General features: G+C 38.2%; 1 protein-coding gene and 1 pseudogene across 2 annotated transcripts in view; one reads left to right on the top strand and one right to left on the bottom strand.

The window, feature by feature from the left end:
- Cpne4 (copine 4) overlaps nucleotides 1–21,161 on the bottom strand; it is a 535,814-nt gene that overhangs the window by 109,708 nt on the left and 404,945 nt on the right. The gene's annotated exons all lie outside the window — the stretch shown is intronic.
- LOC106009528 (ferritin heavy chain pseudogene) lies at nucleotides 14,999–15,735 on the top strand (annotated as a pseudogene).

The raw sequence follows: 21,161 nt of genomic DNA on the forward strand, positions 1-21,161 counted from the left end.
GCCACCAGCATGAACATTCTTTTCTCATGAATTCCTCTTTAGCCTTTTGAGCTCTAGACCAACAGCAGCCTTTTAGACTGAGAGCTTACTGTGTAACTAACTGGTGAATTAGCACAAAATCTCATTACTTGGATGACCTTTCAGGTCCTTTGTTTTGTGGAAATTAGAATTGAATGCAGGATGACATATTTTTGGATACCTTTTTTCCACAGTATGGCTACCTTTTTGAAATTAAATTCATTTTTTACAAAGTTACTGTGTAATCATTAGAGTAATATAATGATTTTCTGAGTCCCCAGAGAAAAGTGAACCAGTGGGAGATTCCTGAGTAAAAGGTTTAAAGAGTGATTTTCCACTTCTCTCGCTTTTCGCTTTCTTTGACATATCTCACTGAAGACTTTCAGCGTTGATTGAGAGTTTGCTATACAGTAGTTTTATATGGGGAAATAATGTGGAGCTTCAGTAGACCTAGAAGATGTGGCTACTGATTTGAGTTTGCACAGTTTTAGCACTGTAGAAATACAATACACAATTCAATCTAACAATGGAATGCATAACTCCATAAGAAATTGCTTTGTGACTCTGTAAATTTTTATATTGTTACTTGTTTTTTTCCAGGTCCTTTTATGACTTTAGACAGAAAAGCTAAAATTACAAACACCTCATTTTTATTTTTCTTCAGTTCATAATAAGGGATAATTTAAGAATGATTCCCATCACAAAGTATGTTTTCATGATAGAACTGCTGCATGCAGTACTAAAGAATGCCTAAAGTGTGATAAAATATTGAAGTAGTAGGGTGGCAGGCGGGGGAAAGAGAAAAAGAGAGAGGTAGGAGGTGTATTCAGGAGGAATATGTGGGAAATGAATGGAAGAGTTATGGAAGGAGAACTTACATATTTTGAGTGCCTACTATGTGCTAGTTCTGAGCTAGATGCTTTATAAGCGAGTACATTGCTCATGTTATCTCAAGCATTTCTATGAAATAGATTATTATCTTCATCTTATAAATGAGGAAGCTAAAACTCAGAGAGGCTAAGTACTTTATCCAAGGTCCCCTATTAAGTAGCAGAGCTATATGATCACCAACACTACTCACTGAAATTACTCCTGCTAATGTGGGGATGTTGTCAATGATTCTATGATGATAAATCTAATGAGTCCTGATCTTTACTCACCTACCTGTAACATCTGATGTAGTTGATCACTTTTTACTCTTTAAAGAACCATCTATACTTGACTTCTAGTACCTTGGTCCCCCAATAGTACTAGAAACACACATTTCTTTGATGGGTCCACCTCATCTCCTTAAATCTATTGTAAGTCCGAGAGCTGAGACTTAGAACACTTTTTCTTTAGTGAAACTTATACTGTAAGTCAGTTTTTCTCAACCTCAGCATTATTGACATTTTAGGTTGCAGAATTTTTTGTTGTGTGCATCATAGAGTTTTTATCAGCACCTCAACAGATGCTAGTAACACTCACCCCAGTCACCCCAGTTGAGAACCGTTGCCCTAGGTGGACTCATCTAGCCCTCAATCCCCAATTCTTGTTTATATCTTAAATCCAGACATTTTACCTACACTGCTGCCTACTCTGCCTCTCCAATTTCAATACTTAACATTTGGGCCTCTTTTTGGGTTTTCTATCCCAACTTGCTTCTATTCCACCACAGTCTTCCCACCTCAGTTAATGTCATTTCTACCTTTCAATTGTTCAGGCTAAGTCTTTTATTTCCCCTACTCCAGATCCAATCCTTTAGGAAATCTTATTGATTTTACTTTTAAAATATGTTCACAATTTCATTCAATCCACTTTCATCTCAACACCTTTATCACTGCCTCCCTGGTCTACTCCACCATCATCTCTAAATTATTGCTGTAGCTTCATATCTGTTCTGTCTCCACCATTGCCCTTGTATAACTACAAGGCCCTTGCATTTGCTTTCCCATGCCCACTCCACTCCCAACAACTGTATTTTCTTTAGTGGATAGTTGTTCAAATTGTGTTTGTGTCAGGGGATCAAACCATGGGAGAATGATCCTGGAGTAACCTATTTGGCCATCTTGTTCTACTCCTCTCCCAGTGTTTAGATACTCATTCTTCTCAAATACACAATCATTATAAAAAGTGACCTCTACTTAGGATCAGACTATAAAGCAAATCTCAAAAAAGCTCAAGGAAGTAGAATAAAGCAGACCATATTCTATGACTATAAAGTTTGACTAAAAAGCTATATCACCATATTTCAAGAGTACATTAATTTATTTATTTATTTTTAATTTTTTTTATATTTATTTTTTATTTTTGGTACCAGGGATCAATTTCAGGTCCTTGAACCTGCATGATTTAAACAAATATTTGTTTAAAAAAATAATAAAAACACAGGGGCTGCCGTACCACTTTTCATAGCATAGAGGAGGTGAGCCGCTTGGGCACCAGCAGCAACACCCTCCCCACCAGTCAAAATGAAAAGACATGTAAACAAGCCTCAAAACTAGACTTCCAGATCACCTTCAGCAACCTCAAAGGGAAACAAGATGGAACAATCTCATACTCAACCACCTGGACTCCCTGAACTGGAAATGAAAGGGAATCTGGAAAGAATGAAATCAGAAATAATTTCTCAGATAACAGCAGAGATTGTGCCCATAGTGCAAGATATGATTAAGAAATCTAAAGAGGACACAGATTAAAAAAAAAAAATAGAGGACCTGAGGAACATGATGGGATCCCAACACAGGAAACAAATGGAATCCATAAAACAGATGCAAACAGATTTCCAGGAGATTAAAAACTCCATCAAAAGTCTGCACAGCAGAATGAACCAATGTGAGGACAAATATCAGATATAGAAGATGAGATTGTAATTAGTGACCAGGAAAAGAAAAATTTCTTAAAAATAGTAAGGGACCACGAGAAATCAATCCAACAGCTGATAGATGATGCAAACAAGAATAACATAAGACTGATCAGAGTCAATGAAGAAACAGGAGAGAGTGCAGACAACTTAAAAAAAAACTGTTTCCAGAAGTGATGGCAGAAAACTTCCCAAGCAGGGGAATAGAACTTGACATACAGAGAAATGAGGCATATAGGACTGCAACTAGCTGTGATCAAAAAAATCTACACATAGGCATATAATCGTTGAGATTCCAGAAACCCAACAGAAGAACAAAGTTCTACAAGCATTTAGAGAAAAGAAACAAATCACATACAAAGGAAAGCCCATAAGAATCACAGCAGACTTCTCAACACAAACAATCAAGGAAAGAAGAGCTTGGAGTGATGTATTTCAAGCCCTAAAGGAAAACAGACTCCAACCCAGATTGATGTATCCTGCAAAACTATCTTTCAAAATGGATGGAGAAATAAGATACTTTCATGGCAAAGAGCACCTTAGGAACTTCAGGAATACCAAACCAGCACTCCAGAAGACTTTAGACAATCTCCTAGGAAAAGACAATGAGGATCACAACCCCAGGAAGCCCAGCAGAATGAATCCATCAGGTACAACAAGAAATTAAATGCAAAGTGGTGAATCCAACAAACAGAAAAAATCATGACAATGATAAGTCAATATGTGTGTGTTATAACCATCAATGTTAATGGTCTCAATTCACCAATCAAAAGAAATAAACTGGAAGAATGGGTCAAGAAGCAAGATCCAACAATATGCTGCAAGAAACACATTTAATTCATAAAGAAACTCATAGTCTGAAAGTTTTCACTTTTTTTTGTTTTGGTACCAGTGATGGAACTTGGGACATTGTGCTTGTGAGGCAGGTGGTGGAACCACTGAGCTAAATACCTGGCCCCTCCTAGACTGAAAGTTAAAGGGTGGAAAACAACACTCCATGCAACAGGAATCTGACAAAAAGCAGGAGTAGCTCTCTTCTTTGCAGATCAAGTGGATTTCAAACCAACACTGATTAAGAGAGACAAAGAAGGACACTACATCCTTGTAAAGGGAACAATCCAAGAGGAAGAGATGACAATCATAAACATCTATGCACCAAACACTAGTGTGCCCAACTATATAAAACAAATACTAATGGACATGAAAAGTCAAGTAAGCACTAATACAATAGTAGTGGAGGACCTGAATACCCCACTGTCACAAACAGATAGCTCAACTAGACAAAAAAATAAGCAATGAAATACTAGAACTCAATCAAACTCTTGAACAAATGAACTTAATAGATGTTTACAGAGTCTTCCACCCCACAAAATCAGAATACACATTTTTTTCAGCTACACATGGGTCGTTCTCCAAAATACAACATGTACTTGCTCACAGAACATATTTAAGTAAATGCAAAGGAACTGAAGTTATCCCCTGAATATTGTCAGACCATAGTGCGATGAAATTGGAGATCAATAGCAAAGGAAACCTCAAGAATTTCATAAACACGTGGAAATTGAACAACACACTTCTGAATAACCACTGGGTCACAGAGGAAATTAAAGAAGAAATCAGACAATTAAATGAAAATGACAATACAACATATCTTATTCTATAGAACACAATGAAAGCTGTCTTATGAGGGAGATTCATAGCAGTGAATATACATATTAGGAAAACAGAGTGAGCCCAATTAAACAACCTGATGCTGAACGTCAAGCTTCTAGAAAAAGAAGAGCAGGACAACCCCAAAGCTCATACAAGGGAGGAAATTATAAAGATCAGAGCAGAAATCAATGCAATGGAGACTAAGAGAATGATACAAAAAAATCAATGAAGCCAAGAGTCGGTTCTTCGAAAGAATAAACAAAATTGACAACCCTTAGCCAACCTTATCAGGAAAAGGACAGAAAAGGTCCAAATCCATGCAATTAGGAATGAAAAAGATGAAATTACAATGGACCCAGCAGAAATCCAGAGGATTGACAATACCTACTTCGAGAACCTATATGCCAATAAGATGGAAAACACAGAAGAAATGGACAGATTCCTAGATACGTATGAGGTACCAAAGTTGAACAAAGACCACCTAAAAATTCTAAACAACTCAATATCAATCAAAGAAATTGAAAACGTAATTAAAAACTTACCAACAAAGAAAACTCCAGGCCCTGATGGCTTCACTGTTGAATTCTACAAGACATTTAGAGAGGAACTACTGCCACTACTGTTTGAACTCTTCAATGAAATTGAAAGGGAAACAATACTCCTGAATTTATTCCTGGAAGCATCACCTTGATCACCAAAGCAGAGAAAAACCCAACCAAAAAAGAGAACTATAGGCCAATCTCACTAATGAACATAGAGGCAAGAATCCTGAATATGATACTGGCAAATAAAATGCAGAACATCATCAAGAAGATCATACACCCTGATCAAGTGGGATTCATCCCAGAGATGCAGGGATGGTTCAACATACACAAATCAATCAATGTAATACACTATATCAACAGAGCCAAGGACAAAAACCATATGATGATCTCAATAGATGCAGAGAAATCATTTGACAAAATCCAACCGCATTTATGATAACCACACCCCACAAAAAATTGGAATACATGGTCTCTACCTCAATCTGATAAAAGCCATCTATGAAAAACCAACAGCCAATATCATACTAAATGGTCAAAACCTGAAATCTTTCACACTAACATCAGGAACAAGACACAGATGTCCACTATCACCACTCCTGTTCAATATAGTTTTGGAAACATTAGCCATGGCAATTAGACAAGAGAAAGAAATAAAAGGAATAAAGATAGGAAATGAAGAAGTCAAATTGTCATTATTGGCAGATGACATGATATTCTATATCAAAGACTCCAAGAACTCCACCAAAAGTTTTCTAGACTGAATAACCAAATTCTGTAGAGTAGCTGGATACAAGGTCAAAACACAAAAATTAATAGTTTTCCTCTACATGAACAATAGACTCACTAAGACAGAAATAGGGCAAACAATTCCTTTCACAATTGCATCCAAAACTGAAATACCTAGGAATAAACCTAACAAAAGAAATCAAAGACTTCTTCTCTGAAAACTATGGCACTCTGAAAAGAGAGATTGAAGATGATATCAGAAAATGGACAGACATCCCCTTCTCCTGGGTAGGAAGGATCAACATAATGAAAATGGTCGTACTTTCAAAACTGTTATATAGATGCAATGTAATCCCAATTGAAATTCCAGCAGCATACTTCATGGACCTTGAGAAAAAAATCCAAAAATTCATTTGGAACAAGAAGAGACCCAGAATGGCAAAACCTATTCTAGGCAACAGAGACATGGCAGGGTGCATCACAACCCCCAAATTGAAACTAAACTACAAAGCTACTGTGATAAAAACAGCATGGTACTGGCAAAGAAACAGACCTGAGGACTAGTGCAACAGATTAGAAGATGTGGAAACAATTCCAGACACACTCAGCCACCTCATCTTCAGCAAAGGAGCCAAACACCCTCACTGGAGGAAAGATAGCCTCTTTAATAAATGGTGCTGGAAAAATTGTGTTTCAACTTGCTAAAGATTAAAACTAGACCTGTATTTCTCACCATGCACTAAGCTAAAATCAAAATGGATTATATATCTAAATATTAAAACAGAAATGCTGAACCGGCTAGAACAGAGGTTAGGTAGAACTCTTGAAAGCATTGGTGTAGGAAAAGATTTTATGAACAAAACCTCAGTTGCCCATGAACTAGCACAAACAATCAACAAGTGGGATCTCTTCTTATTGAAAAGCTTCTGGGGCCAGGGATTTAGCTCAGTGGTTCCGCCGCCTGCCTCGCAAGCGCAAGGACCCAAGTTCGATCCCCGGTACCCGCCCCCCCCCCCCCAAAAGAGCTTCTGCACAGCAAGAGGAACCACCTGGAGTGTGAAGAGACAACCCAAAATGTGGGAAAAAATTTCACCAGCTGTTCCTCAGACAAAGGTCTACTATCCAGAATCTATAAAGAACTTAAAAAAATCAGACCATCCAAATTTAAAGATGCAATCCAAAAATGGTTATCTGAAATGAGCAGACATTTCTCAGACAAAGAAGTAAAAATAGCAAATAAGCATATGAAAAAATGTTCAACATCACTGGTCATTTGAGAGATGCAGATGCAAACATCTCTGAGATTCCACCTCATTCCAGAAAGAATGGCTGCTATCAAGAAATCAATCAATAGCAAATGCTAGCAGAGTTGTGGGGAGAAAGGAACCCTTGTCCTTTGTTGGTGGGAGTGCAGACTGGTGCAAGCACTGTGGAAATCAATATGGTGCTACCTCAAAGAACTAGGACTGCAAGTCCCATTTGACCCAGTTATTCCCCTGCTGGGTATCTTCCCCAAAGAACTAAAAGAATCATACCACAGTGATATATGTGCACCCATGTTCATAGCAGCACAGTTTGTAATAGCTAAAACTTGGAAATAGCCCAAGTGTCTATCAACTGGAGACTGGATAAAGAAAATGTGGTTTTTAAATAAAATGGAGTACTAGTCAGGCATAAAAAATGAGAAATTAGATATATTTATAGCTAAATGGATGCACATTGAGGCGATCATCTTAAGTGAAATAAATAGGACACACATGTGTAAATACCAAATAGTTTCTCTAGTGTGAGAAACTGAAAGTGTAAATAAGGAGTAAAAGGTATAATAGATAATGTGAAATAGGAAGAAATTGGACAAAGAGGAAGGGGAAAGGGAAGTGGGAGGAGTAGGGGAAAGGAAAGAAGGGAATGGAATTAATATGAGAAAATGAAAAAATGGAAAAAAATTCTTTGTAAATAGGGAGGGATGGGGGGTTGCAGGGAGGGCAGGGGAAGGGGTAAAAATAAGAACCAAGAGACATTATGTAAAGATGCAAATTTCCAATGATGAATGTCATTATATTATATACCTAAAATGTTCCAATATAATTAAATTTAAGAAAAAGGCAAATAATCATGGAAACTAAATTAGTTGGAACAGAATGACAATGAGGATACTAAATATTAGAATTTACGTGATATGATTAAAATAATTCTCAATGAAAATTCATAGCCTTGAATACTGATATTAGTAATGAAGGAATGGTAAAATTTATAAGCCAAATTTTCCACTTAAAAAAATTTAAAAGAACAATAGAAATCCCAGGAAAGTAGGAGGGAAAAAATTAGCAGATAATTTAGTTCACTCTTTCTTTCCTCTACTTTATCTAAAACCTATGTATGCATGTATGTATGTATTTACCAGGGATTGAACCCAGGGTCTTCACACTGAACTGCATGAACATCCCTTTACAAATTATTTTTTTTTTATTTTGAGACAAGTCTCACCAAGTCACTAAGTTCTTCAGGCTGTGCTCAAACTTTTGATCCTCCTGCCTCAGTCCTTCAAAGTGCTAGAATTATAGGCATGTACAACCATGCTCAGAAGTAACATTTTTAAAGACTGTAGAGGATTCTTTTCTTGTTACGTTACAGTTACTGTTCACTATAGTTGATTATTTCATTTAAAATATGAAAATCCATAATTATTTCAAGAAGAAAAAAATTGTAAATAGAATTGTGAGACTCAAATACTTTCCCATGCTTAAGGACTTTGATAAACTTGGGGACTAGGCTTATTAGCCATACTGACCTCAATTTGGTTTGAGCTTATATCCTATCCTTTGGTACATTTAAAAGCAACCTATGCCCGTTCTTGCTGTTTGTGTGGAATAATGATGTGTCCTCACTACTAAAATGCATACTTATCCCTCAGATACTAGAAAAATATTTAATAATGTCATGGAGTTTGTTTATTCTGAGGAATCATTAAATAACTTAATGCATTTAGAATTAAAAATGACATATTTGGTAAACATTTTGCCAAAGCTTTATCAACAGAAAATATGGATTAAAAAATTCTTTACTTGGGATTATTTCCCCATGTTAAGCTGTCAGAATCAATGAAGAAAGTAAGTAACCAGACTCACTTATTATCACAATTTAATGTTGCAGAATTTCAGCCAGCAAAACAATTCTAACAACATTTAAACCTGGGACTTTAGTGAAGGGGCCAATAATCTTCAATAATATCATAATCAGTTTTTATTTATTTACTCCCATTCTGGAAGTGAATACTTTACATTGGATAAATATGACCACTTCTATGTTAAACTTACTCAGACCTTCAGTAACATTCTTGAGACTGATATTACCTTGTAATTGCAAGGGAGAATAGAGCATAAGAAAGTAAAGTTGATGCAATTAATCCTACTGAATTCACACGAGAAGCTGAGGTTTAAAGAAACTCTAGCTGTTTTGTTGTTGTTGTTGTTGTTGTTGTTGTTGTTGTTTTTGGTACTGGGGATCGAACTTGGGTCCTTGCACTTGCAGGGCAGCCAGCGGAACCACTGAGCTAAATCCCCGGCCCTCTAGCTATGTTTTAAGAGAGCTATTCCCCAGTTTTGTAACATTACTTTATAAGCCTAAATCATCCCTAAATGGAAAATAAGGGGAGTTGGTATTCTTTCTCTTGACCTATGAAATTATGGACACTTAGAAATATCCGGAAAAATAGATTGATAACTACTAAATGGTACTCAGGTTCAGTTACATTTGAGTTTTTAAGGTAAAAATTCTTGTATGGACAGCTTATCCTTTTTAAAAACTTAATTGTAACCTCTGTTTAGTGGGTAACTTATTGCTCAGTTATAAAGATAAAAAACGAATTTTGATTTTTGGAACACTTATCTATGATTTCTGTTAAAGAAATGTATTTCATGATTTCTCTAAAAATTGCATCCAGCAATCTTCTCCCAATTAAAATAGATTACCAAAGAGCAAAAGTTGTTAAAAGGTCTCAGAAAATCTGCTGGTTCTAGAATGACTTGACACCTATTATGGACCAAGGGCTCTTAATTTTATTATCCTACCAATTAATTTAGACATAATTGAAGGACCTTTGTTAGCAAGACAGACTCCATATTGCTGCTCGACCCACCTGCCTGCCCTTTAGATGAAATCAGAAGGAGGAAGCTTAGAAACCTCCTCCCCTTAGAGAGTCTCTTAGAAACAACAATTAATCAACTATTGTTTTACAAATGTTCTAACAGCAAGACGTTCTGCTTCTGTACCTTTTGCTTGCTTTACTAGTTCTATCCCATAGGGGGGCCTAGAAACTGTTGGCCTCAAAGGTGTATAAAACATGTTTGTCAACCCCCAGTCCAGGCTCGAGTCCGATGATGCTCGGCTTGGGTCCTGGCTGGTAATAAACTCCTGTGTGGATTTAATATCGGTCTCTGGTTGGTTCTCTCTCACTGGGTACAACAATAATCACTTCTGGACTGGCTCCAAAAGTGCTCCATCAATTTTTAAAAAGCCCATAGATGATCAATTTATAAGTTTTCTAAATACTCTTCAAAAGCATACAACCCCCTTTCCATTTAATAAATTATAGTGTAAGACATTACATCAATATATCTTGATCTGTGCTATCCAATAGGGTAACCACTAGCCACACATAAATTCAAATGCTATGTAAATAAAAACTCATTAAAATTAAATACAATGTAAAACTCTTTTGGCACTAGCTACATTTCAAGTACTCAACAGCAACATTTATCTAGTGGCTACCATTTTGGACAATACCAATACTGAGCTTCCTATTAAATGCCTTTCTATTATACTCCTGAGCACTCCATCTTGAGGAAGTTCTGTTATGCAATATTATCTGGGACAGATTAATCTAATATCCTGCATAAAGAGCAAACTCATATATCTGCATAGACCAAAAAAGTAATGTGTATGTATGAAAGAATGTAGTGGAAGACTATAGAGGAATTTTCTGCCTCTGCTGAGTTGGACAGTACAGGGTCTATGTGCCACCCAGAGAAGCACTTGTCTGTGTTCAACAGTGTTTCTTCCAGATCCTGCATTTACTAGCCAGCTCCGTGATCCCATAGGGGCTCATGAACACGTCTGATAAGTCAAATAAAACCTTAGATTTTGAAACATATTAGCTTTCCTTATTTTCCAGGTAAAATAACAGCCTTGACTCACTTAAGAGTATGGCCTCAAAGTGCATCCATTTAGCTATGTCTCTAGTTTCTCATTCTTTATGGCTAATTAGTACTCCAGTTTATTAAAAAGAAAACCACACATCTTTATCCACTCGTCAGTTGATGGACAATTGGGCTATTTCCAAGTTTTAGCTATTACAAACTGTGCTGCTATAAACATGGGTGCACATATATTGCTGTGGTATGATGCTTTTAATTCTTTTGGGAAGATACCAAGCAGGGGAATAGCTGGGTCAAATGGGACCTTTAATCCTGGTTTGTTTGTTTTTGTTTGTTTGTCTGTCTGTTTGTTTGAGGCAGGGTTTCCCTTTGTAGTTCAGGCTGGCCCTGAACTCATTATGTAGCCCAGGCTGGCTCAGACTTTTGGCAATCCTCCTGCCTCAGCCTCCGGAGTACTGGGATTACAGATGTGTGCCACCACGCCCAGCTCTAATCCTAATTTTTGAGGTATCTCCATATTGATTTCCACAGTGGTTGCACCAGTCTACACTCCCACCAACAGTGGAAAGGGTTCCTTTTTCCCCACAACCCCGCCAGCATTTGTTATTGGTTGATTTCTTGATACCAGCCATTCTTTCTGGGGTGAGGTGGAATCTCAGTGTTGTTTTGATTTGCATCACTTGAATGACCAGTGATGTTGAACATTTTTCCATATGTTTATTTGCTGTTTCTACTTCTTTGTCTGAGATATGTCTGTTCATTTCAGATGCCCATTTTTGTGCTTCTTTTTTTTGGTACTGGGGATCAAACTTGGGACCTTGCGCTTGTGAGGCAGGGGGCAGAACCACTGAGCTAAATCCCCAGCCCACGATGCCCATTTTTCAATTTGGCCTTTAAATTTGGGAGGTCTGATTTTTTAAAGTTCTTTATAGATTCCAGATAGTAGACCTTTGTCTGAGGAACAACTGGTAAAAAATTTTCCCCATATTGTGGGTTGTCTCTTCACTTTGCTGGTGAAGGACACACGTATGTAAATACCAAATAGTTTCTTTGGTGTGAGAAACTGAAAGTGTAAATGAGGATCAAAATGCATAATAGATAATGCGAAATAGGAAGAAAAAGTCCAAAGGGGAAGGGGAAGTAGGAGGGGTAGGGGAAAGGAAAAAAAGGAAAGGAAAAAAATATGAGAAAAGGAAAAAACAGAAACAAAGTCTTTGTAAATAGGGAGGGGTGGAGGGGTTGAAGGGAAGGCAGGGGAATAGGGAAAAAATAAGAACCAAGATATATCACGTAAAGGTACAAATTCCCAATAATGAATGTCATCATATACCTAAAATGTACCAATAAACTTAATGAATTAAAGAAAAACAAAACAAAAACAACAGGTTTGAAATTTTAAGTCTGTTTATGAAACTCAAATACCCATGCTCTAGTGGACATTTAATGGCCTTATGTGATCAAGGTGCACATTTGTGGCATATCCTGTACCATTTTGTTTCAAACCTTAGTATGCATCAGAATTACTGAGAGGCTTAAATTTCTGTTTTGGTAGGTCTTCAGTGGAGCTTGAGATGTTACCTTTCTAACAAGTTCCTGGGTGATGATACTGCTAGATAGACGATCTCATCTTGAGATATACTGTGTCCATTTTCTGTGTCCAGCTTTTAGATTGAATCACCCACATGTTCTTAGGAGAAGAGGCCAAACATACAGGAAGTGAAAGAAAGATTCCAGAGTGAGTCTCATCCTCTGGCAGAGGAGACTAGAAAAGGTGTTGGGATGGTATGATCTCTAGACAATAGTAACCTGGATATAAGGATTATAATCAAGGAAGGTGAAGGAAAGTTGTATATAATCTAAATCCTTGGGCAGAAACAAAGAAAACAGCACCAGTACCTTTAATAACTACCTTTAGGTAATTCTTCTGAACTCCAAAAAAAAAAAGTAAAGAAATGAAAAATAGCTTTCAGATAAGGAAGGAGAGACCAAGAATAATGTCACATTAACAAAAAGCCCCTGGTGAACTGGCACTAGGAATTGATTGCCAAGGGAGGTGTTGAACGTACCAAACCACTGCTGCTTAGAGGAGGAAACAGAAAAGCTGGAAGACTGAAATTGATTTGAGGAGAAGTTTTCCAAGTTGAAAGGGTGAAGGATGCATTGAATTATATTTCTGTTATGGCCATTATACATCTGTGATGTTCAAACTAAAACTGTTCCCACCCTGAAATGAGATTAAGCCTTCAAAACAAAGAGCAGGAGTTTTCTATTCAGAAGACCTCTTGGTTACTGATTACACATAGTACTTGCCCATTTTAAGGTTAGCTATTTTTCTTGGAAACCCTGAGACTCTTTAAGGACTGACTGTACCACAGAGAACAGTCATATATCTCATTTTATCTGGTATCTGGCCCATAAAACATCTTGAAGAATCATCTATCATAATATCTGATAAAAGTAATTTAGTTTGTGGTTCTTGACCACTTATTATACACTGTGTATGGCTTGCACTTCCTTGAATCCTTACAACTCAGTGAAGCAGATATTCTTTTATATCCATTTTAAATAACCCATTTTATTAATGATGGAGGTCCAGACCCATATAAATTATAAAAAGATCCAAACTTTCAAGTGTACAGTCTTGATAAAGTAAACAATAAGTTGGGTTTTTATTCTTTGAAGTCTCAATGCTTTGCCATGTCTGGCTGCTCTAACTAGGTGGCCCTGATTACTAAGATGGTACTTCTAAAACAAGAGGTTTCTTAGAGCTTTTTAGACTTTCTTATTACCTATAAGAATGTCACAGAGAAGTGGGTGGGGGCAGGCATTACCATATTTGTTTTGTAGGTTATGCAGTTTAAGCACAGGAAGGTTATTTATTGAACGTCACACAGTAGAGTTTCAGAATTGTGAGCAGAACTCACCTCTTGACCTTGGAGAAAGACTCAGTAAGCTAAAAAAACTTGCCCATGAAAGGACTTTCTTTTCAATACTTGCAAGGAATCCAGTTCTTGATGCAGGGGTTACTTTGTGTAGAAAAGAATCTCACTATTTGTGATTCATGCAGGATACAAACTCTATGAAAAGGTGATAAACTATAGACAAATAGAAGGAAAATAATAGAAAATCTGTCATTGTGTATTACTCTCAGGTACTTAAGGGTTCCAGTTACATTTCTCTTAAAACATACAATGTCCCAAGAATAAAAAGTCAGGCCAAAGGGCTTTTCTCTTTCATATCAACATATTATTTCTCATTGTAAAGTGAATCAATAGGAAACTAGGATTTGCTTTTCTTGACAACATTTATTGAAAGCACATATTCTTTGAAACAAGGGAATATTTTTCTCGACATATTATTGTAGAAGAAAAGATCAGAAGGCTAAAGTTTGCCCTTAGGAAACTTCCTCATAAAATCTCTCCCATGCCTCCAAGATCCAAAAGATATGACAGGATTAAATTCAGAAAGACAGAGACCTGCTGAAGACAGTCATAGTAGATACAATATTAGGAGCCCATCTCATCTCTGGAACGTTAGTGTTCTTTGAAAGTCTCTTTAGCAACTTGGAGCAGAATTATCTGAGTATATTGAAGGAAAAGATGCACACAAGTATGTCAGAATGAGGAAAGAATGGACAGCCAGTGGTGACAGCTGGGTATTATTTCTCGGGTCCACTGCAGCTTGCAAATCTCTTTGGTATCTTGGAATCACTGTTGGTGATGCAGCCTTGGTCCACAGCTGACACTGTCTTGTCATCTGAATCACCCGCCCTCAGAATTGCGGAGCAGGGCCTCAAAGAAGAGGTGGGGGAAGAGAAGAATTCTACTACACCTACATTTGTCCTAAACTTGTTGTTCAGATTCAGAGAGAACTGGGAGAAGTGAAATAGCTCCTGCTCACTGTCCAGATGTGGCTCTGGCCAGACAGGAGGCTCTGAAATGCTGCTCAGCAAACAAAAACTCACAGGTTTCCTGGTTGTCATCTCTGTAAGCTTTTCCTTTTAGTGTGTGTTATGTAAAGCTTAGATCAGAATGTCCCCCAAAAGTCCCATGTGTTAAGAGGTGGGGCTTTGGTCCTCCACCGAGTGTCGCTGGGGCCTCCTGCTTCAACAGTGCTTGGATGGAGCCCAGCCTGCCCTCACTGCCTCCAGCACCACCACTGCCATGATGACTGCCTTGGCCCACACAGGTGCATCAGAACTACTACCACCAGGATGCTGAGGACGCCAGCCACCTCCAGATCAACCTGGAGCTCTGTGCCTCCTATGTCTACCTGGCCATGTCTTACTACTTTGACCACGATGATGTGACTTTGAAGAACTTTCCCAGATACTTTCTTCACCAATCTCATGAGGAGAAGAAACATGCCAAGAAGCTGATGAAACTGCAGAACCAGCACAGTAGCAGATCTTCCTTCAGGATATTAAGAAACCAACCATGACAACTGGGAGAGTGGGCTGAACATGATGGAGTGTGCGTTACACTTGGAGAAGAGCATGAATCAGTCACTCCTGGAGCTGCATAAGCTGGCCACTGACAAGAATGACCCCCACCTGTGTGACTTCATTGAGACTCACTATGTGGATGAGCAAGTGAAGTCCATCAAACAGCTGGGTGACCACATGACCAACCTGTGCAGGATGGGAGGCCCCTAGTCCGGCATGGCCAAGTATCTCTTTGACAAGAACACCCTTGGGGACAGTGAAAACGAGCCTGGGCTGATGTCACCAGGGCAGCGCATGGATGTTGGGGTTACCCTTACCTTTTCTATAAATTGTACCAGAACATCTACTTAAGTTCTTTAATTGCTTCAAATAAAGAAATTTGGTCCCTGCCCCCCCCAAAAGAAGTGGGGCTTTTGAAAGGTGACTGGATCATGGGGATACTATACTCATCAGTAGATTCATCTATTGAAGAGTTTATAGCTAAGTGTTCTGTTAGGAGGAGGGGCCTGGTTGGAAGAGGTGGGTCTTAGGGTACATTACCTGGAAGAGTATATTCTTATCCTTTTCTCTCTCTGCTTTCTACCTGCCGTGGTGTAAACAGCTTTCCTCTGCTAGGCCCTTTCACCAAGCTGTTTCTACCTTGGAGCCAGCCATCCATGGACTGAACCTATGAACTGTGAACCTAAATAACCTTCTCCTCCTTTAAGTTATAGGTGTTGGGTATTTTTGTTCCAGTGGTGAGAAAGTGACTCATACAGATTGTACCACACGTATCCCAATACATGCAAATGCCATGAGCAACTCCAGCAAATCTGAGTACCAGGGTTTTGTGCAGAAACTGCCTTGATTTCTACAGACAAGACCAAGGTTATAAGCAAACCCCAAGAACAGTGCAAGAACTGGAGAAGAAGAGCCTTGGGAAAAGGAAAGAGGAGTTAAGAGGATAAAAAGCCTGGCTATTGGACTCTGCCCTTTTCCTGACCTCCACCATCTCTAATCTTGCCATGTCTCCTCTGTTCTCTGGTCCCATGTAATGTTTCAGGGAAGAGATTTTTGGGTCTAAGAGTAGGGACACACAGTCAGATTAATATAGAGGTACTGGAGGAGGTTGGGTAGAAAATTTTGGGCTTTGAAATCAGGTGGCTTGGGTCTGAATCTTGACCCTGACCTTACTAGTTACGTAATCTTGAGGGTCTCTGAGTAACATGGCAAAAACAGTTCTTACCCTGCATGGCTGATGGGAAGAATTGCTCAAGGTAAAACTTGAAGAGGATTCTTGATTCCTTTACCTTCTCTTCTCTCCTTCCCCATCTGTTATCTAGGAAATTATCATTCCTTGATGAATTTATTGCCTAAATATGTTTCCAAATTATTCTTTTCTTCTCTTATCCTCAATTTCACTGTACTTCAGGACCTCTGTCTTATGCCTGGATGACAACAGCCCCATAACTGGCTTTCCCTGCTCCCCTTCAAGTCTGTGGAGCCAGGTTAATCAACAGAAACACAGCTCTGACCACATCTTATTTCTCTCACACCACAAGATGGGTGCCCTGAGGATTTTTTCTTCCCTGGTATTTTTGCACTAAAAATAAATCTTTCTGCTTAGACACAGACACTAGGCTTCCCCAGTCCATTTGAATGTCTTAATGCTACAAATGTTCATCTTCATAATTGCGGAAGCTAGCATGGTGCTTCACAGACAACATATCTTGAACTAAGATTTATACAAGACTGAATGAATGATCACGTATTTCAAGTAGTAAAGACAGCTAGTAATTAAAAAAGAAATCCATCAAAAGAAACTCATCAAACAGTTACCGTTTTGGAGGTGGTTCTAGAATTCTGGTTTTGATCCTTAATCATATTTTTTAAGCAGAATATTGTCTTGGAATATAGCAGACAATCTAAGATTTGTTGAATAAATGAATAAATAGATGAATCAATCAATCTGATGGGATAAGGGAAGGTACTATTATCTCCACTTGGTTAATGAAGAAATTGAAGCTTAAGGCAGGTGGTGCTAAGCTCTTGTCCAATCACCTGTAAGTAGGTGGGAGAGCCAGAGGTAAGTGCTGCCTGTCTGTCTGCCATTCCAGTTTAATAAAAACTATCATTACAGTAAAACAGTACCTGGTTTGGTAGCATTTTCCCATGGTTTGCAGGTTTGGTTAGTAAAGGGTTTGCAAGTCATAGAATCTGGGAACATGTGGACAACAGCTGCTTTGGTAGCTGTGCCCAGGTAAAAAACTGATTTGTTAAAAGCATCAGATTTTAGCAAAGTATTCCACAGCAGAAGAAAAGGAGGGTCATATCAAACTGCCTCTCAGAATTCCAAGCTCCATTAATACTGAATCATTCAACTGTTCAAATTTTCCAGTCTAGAATCTCTAGTCCTGATAGATGGTTCTCACATAGACCCCTCATGTGTAACAGGCACACATGGAACTACTGTCATCATTGAAGACAAACAGGCTCCCCAGTGTGTCACTGCTGAGTGTGAATGGCATGAGGGGGAACCTAGTAGAAAGCTTGTTCCCATGATGGGAGGCATCAGCAGGGAGGGCAGTGTGTTGGAGTTAGTTTTACATTGTGTAATGCTATACAGCTGGTTTATTGCAACAAAGGAAACTAGAATTGGTTTTATTCTCAAGTCTAGTCTGGATAAAGGTCCCAGGCCTTTTACTTCTAACTATAGGCGTATAGTTAGAAAGTTGCTTAATCCTGGTGAATCTCAGCTCCTTGGTCTTCTGAGTACAAAAATATCAACTTTACATGGTTTAGGGGAGGGTGAAGTAAGCTCTTATGGAAACAGTGCGGAGTGCTTAGCTCCTGGGAGGTGTTCGAATTTGTTCATTAGAAAATAAAATATGCAAAACCAAGAGGGTACAAAAGATGACCTGCTGTAGATTAGTTTTATATTGTTATATAACAATTTAGCACAAAAGAGCAGCCATTTGTCACCTCACAATTTCTGTGGACCAGCAATGGAAGCACACAGTATCTGGGCTCTCTGTTCAGGTTCTCCTGAAGCTGAAATTTAGATGTTGGCTTGGCTGCATCTTCATCTAGATGCTTGACTGGGGAAGGAGCTGCTTTCAACCTCCCTTAGGCTGTTGGTAGAATTTGTGGCTGTAGTATATTCATTATAGCTTGTTTCATAAAATCCAGGAGCAAGGAGATAGAGACTGAGGTTTGGGACCCCTTGTAAAGGGCTTATCTGATTAAGTCAGGACCACCAATATAATCTCCCTATGATTAAATCAATTAAGATTAGAGGTCTTAATTAGATCTTCACCTTTGTCATATCATGTACTATAATCACAAGAATGATAATCTCACAACCTTTGTCATATCTATTGGTTACAAGGTCACAGGTCCTGCCCACACTCAAAGGAAGGGGATTACACAAAGATATGTATGCTTGAGGCTAGGAATTTTGAGGGCCATCCTAGGGTGTGTGCATCACAATTGTGGAGAAGGAAGGAAATATCAGTACTTTCATTTATATTCATTTTTACTACATCCTTTAAAAATCATTTGTACATTTTAAAATTCATAAACTATATTAGTACAACAGTAAAGGGATACATTTAATAAATACATATAGTTGAAGGGTACTTTATTGATAAAAATAGATATAAAAATTGTAAACTATTCTAAACAACAGCTTTTTCCCCTACTTTCTCTTCCCATCTTCACTAGTTATTCATGATAACCGGTGCAAATACTTAATCTGTGTCTCACTTTCTTCATATGTAAAGTGTGCATAATAATTCCTGCCCTGACTACTTCCTAGGTGAAACTGAAGAGCAAATGTTGAGAAGTGTTAGGAAATAGAAACAGTAAAGTAGAAAAGCAAGAGTTTTTATCACCTCTGATTTTAGTTTCAGAAAGCAAAAAAGAACTAACTTTTTTAAGGCACCTTCTCCTTTCTATCTCTACATAATTTCTGCTATATATATGCAGGATTCTCCTGTGATATTGAAAATACTTTTAAGGCTCCCTGGGCTTTATAACATGTTCAGAACAACCCTTGAGATTCCTGTTTCCTGCCTGTTCACTGCTAAGGGCACTTGTCCTGAAATGGGATATTAAGTCACAGGAAGGTTGCTGGCATTTCCCCTCCCTCCTTGTCCTTCAATCAGGTAGAATGATCGGCAAACAAATCTAACATTTTAAAATTTTTCTTGTGCTTGTGACAGCATTTGAGCTGGTTCCTCTATTTAGCCCTAACATCAAAGGCACCTCTAAGGAAGGGAGTTTGGCCTGACAGAAAGAGCAGATGCCTTAGGAAACTTTAGGAGTCATTGAATGGACTTTTGAGTTGACCAGTCCATGCTTTAGTTTCTGCCCTTAAGAGGTTTCTGACTTTGAGAGGAGCTTTCTAAACCCTATGAGCCTCAGTTTCTTTCTCGGTTATCTTACAATTTAGTTGTATTGATTAGAAGAGATGGAATGCAGCACAGTTTCTTGTTCTGATGATTAATTATCCATATGGTCCAGAGAGTCATTTCTCTTTCTTGGCTCTCAAATTTTTATTGGGAATATAAAGTGGTGGGACTATCTGGGGGTTTGGGTCACATGATTCTAAGGGGTCATAGGCTTCAAACCCTAGCAGTCCAGTACACATCTCTACAGGATCTGGGAAAACTCTTGCAGCCTTCTCTTCCTTACTTTGTAGTAAGGATTGGTGTCATTAGTCCCAGCACACTTCTTTTAAAGAACAGTTGATGAAATCATCGAACCCATGCTTTGCAAAGAAGTTAGGTGCTGTAGCTACAGTTCCAAATACATACTTCATCACTGTGTAGTGTAGACTGTCATTGCAGAGTTAGCAACCCTGAAATGTGCTCTGTGACAAGATCATTTGAGAATACTAATACAAATTTAAAAGGATGGCAACCTTTCTGTTTGCATTCAGTCATCCTATTGCCAGGTCATTTTCTGGCTATGTAGACCCTGGAATTTAAAAGGAGATAAGCCAAATTGATCCATACTCTACTTCCTAACTTTGTGTGATGTCACTGTATAAAAATAGAATATTCTTGTCCATCACCAGGGAAAGCCACTGGGACTTTAAAAATAGTTATTTCAATTTTGAATTTTTAAATAGGAACCAAAAGGTCTAAGCAAATGTAACAAATTGACATGTATATTAAAAATTTGTGTGAATTTTAAATAAGTGTTTTTCACTTTCCTAGTTGCAAATGTCACACACTATTAAAGTAAAAAAATTTTAAATCCTAAAGAATAAATCAGTTGGTGATCTATTTACTGTATACTATTATTGTTTTTTTGTGTTTCCTTCCAGTCATACACACATAAACATTACATGTGTGTTCACATGCATACTTCCTATCTATTTACTATTACACATTTATGCCCCAACTAAGCTCTCTCATCTGGAAGTTAAACTCATGTAGCCAACTGCCATGTTGTCTATCTGACCTTGTTTGCCCAGGACTGAGTGGCTTCCTGGGCTATGGGACTTGCCATGCTAAGCTTGAGCCAATCCTCACAGCTAACTGCCCACTGGGTGGCCTGTGAACAGTTTAAACCCAGCAAGTACAAAACTGAACTCATTTTTTCCATCTCAAGGGTCCTGCTTTTTCAGAAGTCTCATCTTAAAGGATGCTACCATTTCCATTCACATGGCTCAGTCAGGAACCAGGGACCAATTAATTAATTCACCAGTCTTGCCTCTTCCTCTCCCTTTATCCAATACTACCATATTCTAGTCATCCCTGCCTGGTAAACAACTCTTCCTGCTATGACTT

This window comes from Heterocephalus glaber, unplaced genomic scaffold (genome assembly GCF_053883595.1).
Source record: "Heterocephalus glaber isolate CG9 unplaced genomic scaffold, H.glaber_assembly_v1.0 deba00001504, whole genome shotgun sequence".
Lineage (NCBI taxonomy): Eukaryota > Metazoa > Chordata > Mammalia > Rodentia > Bathyergidae > Heterocephalus > Heterocephalus glaber.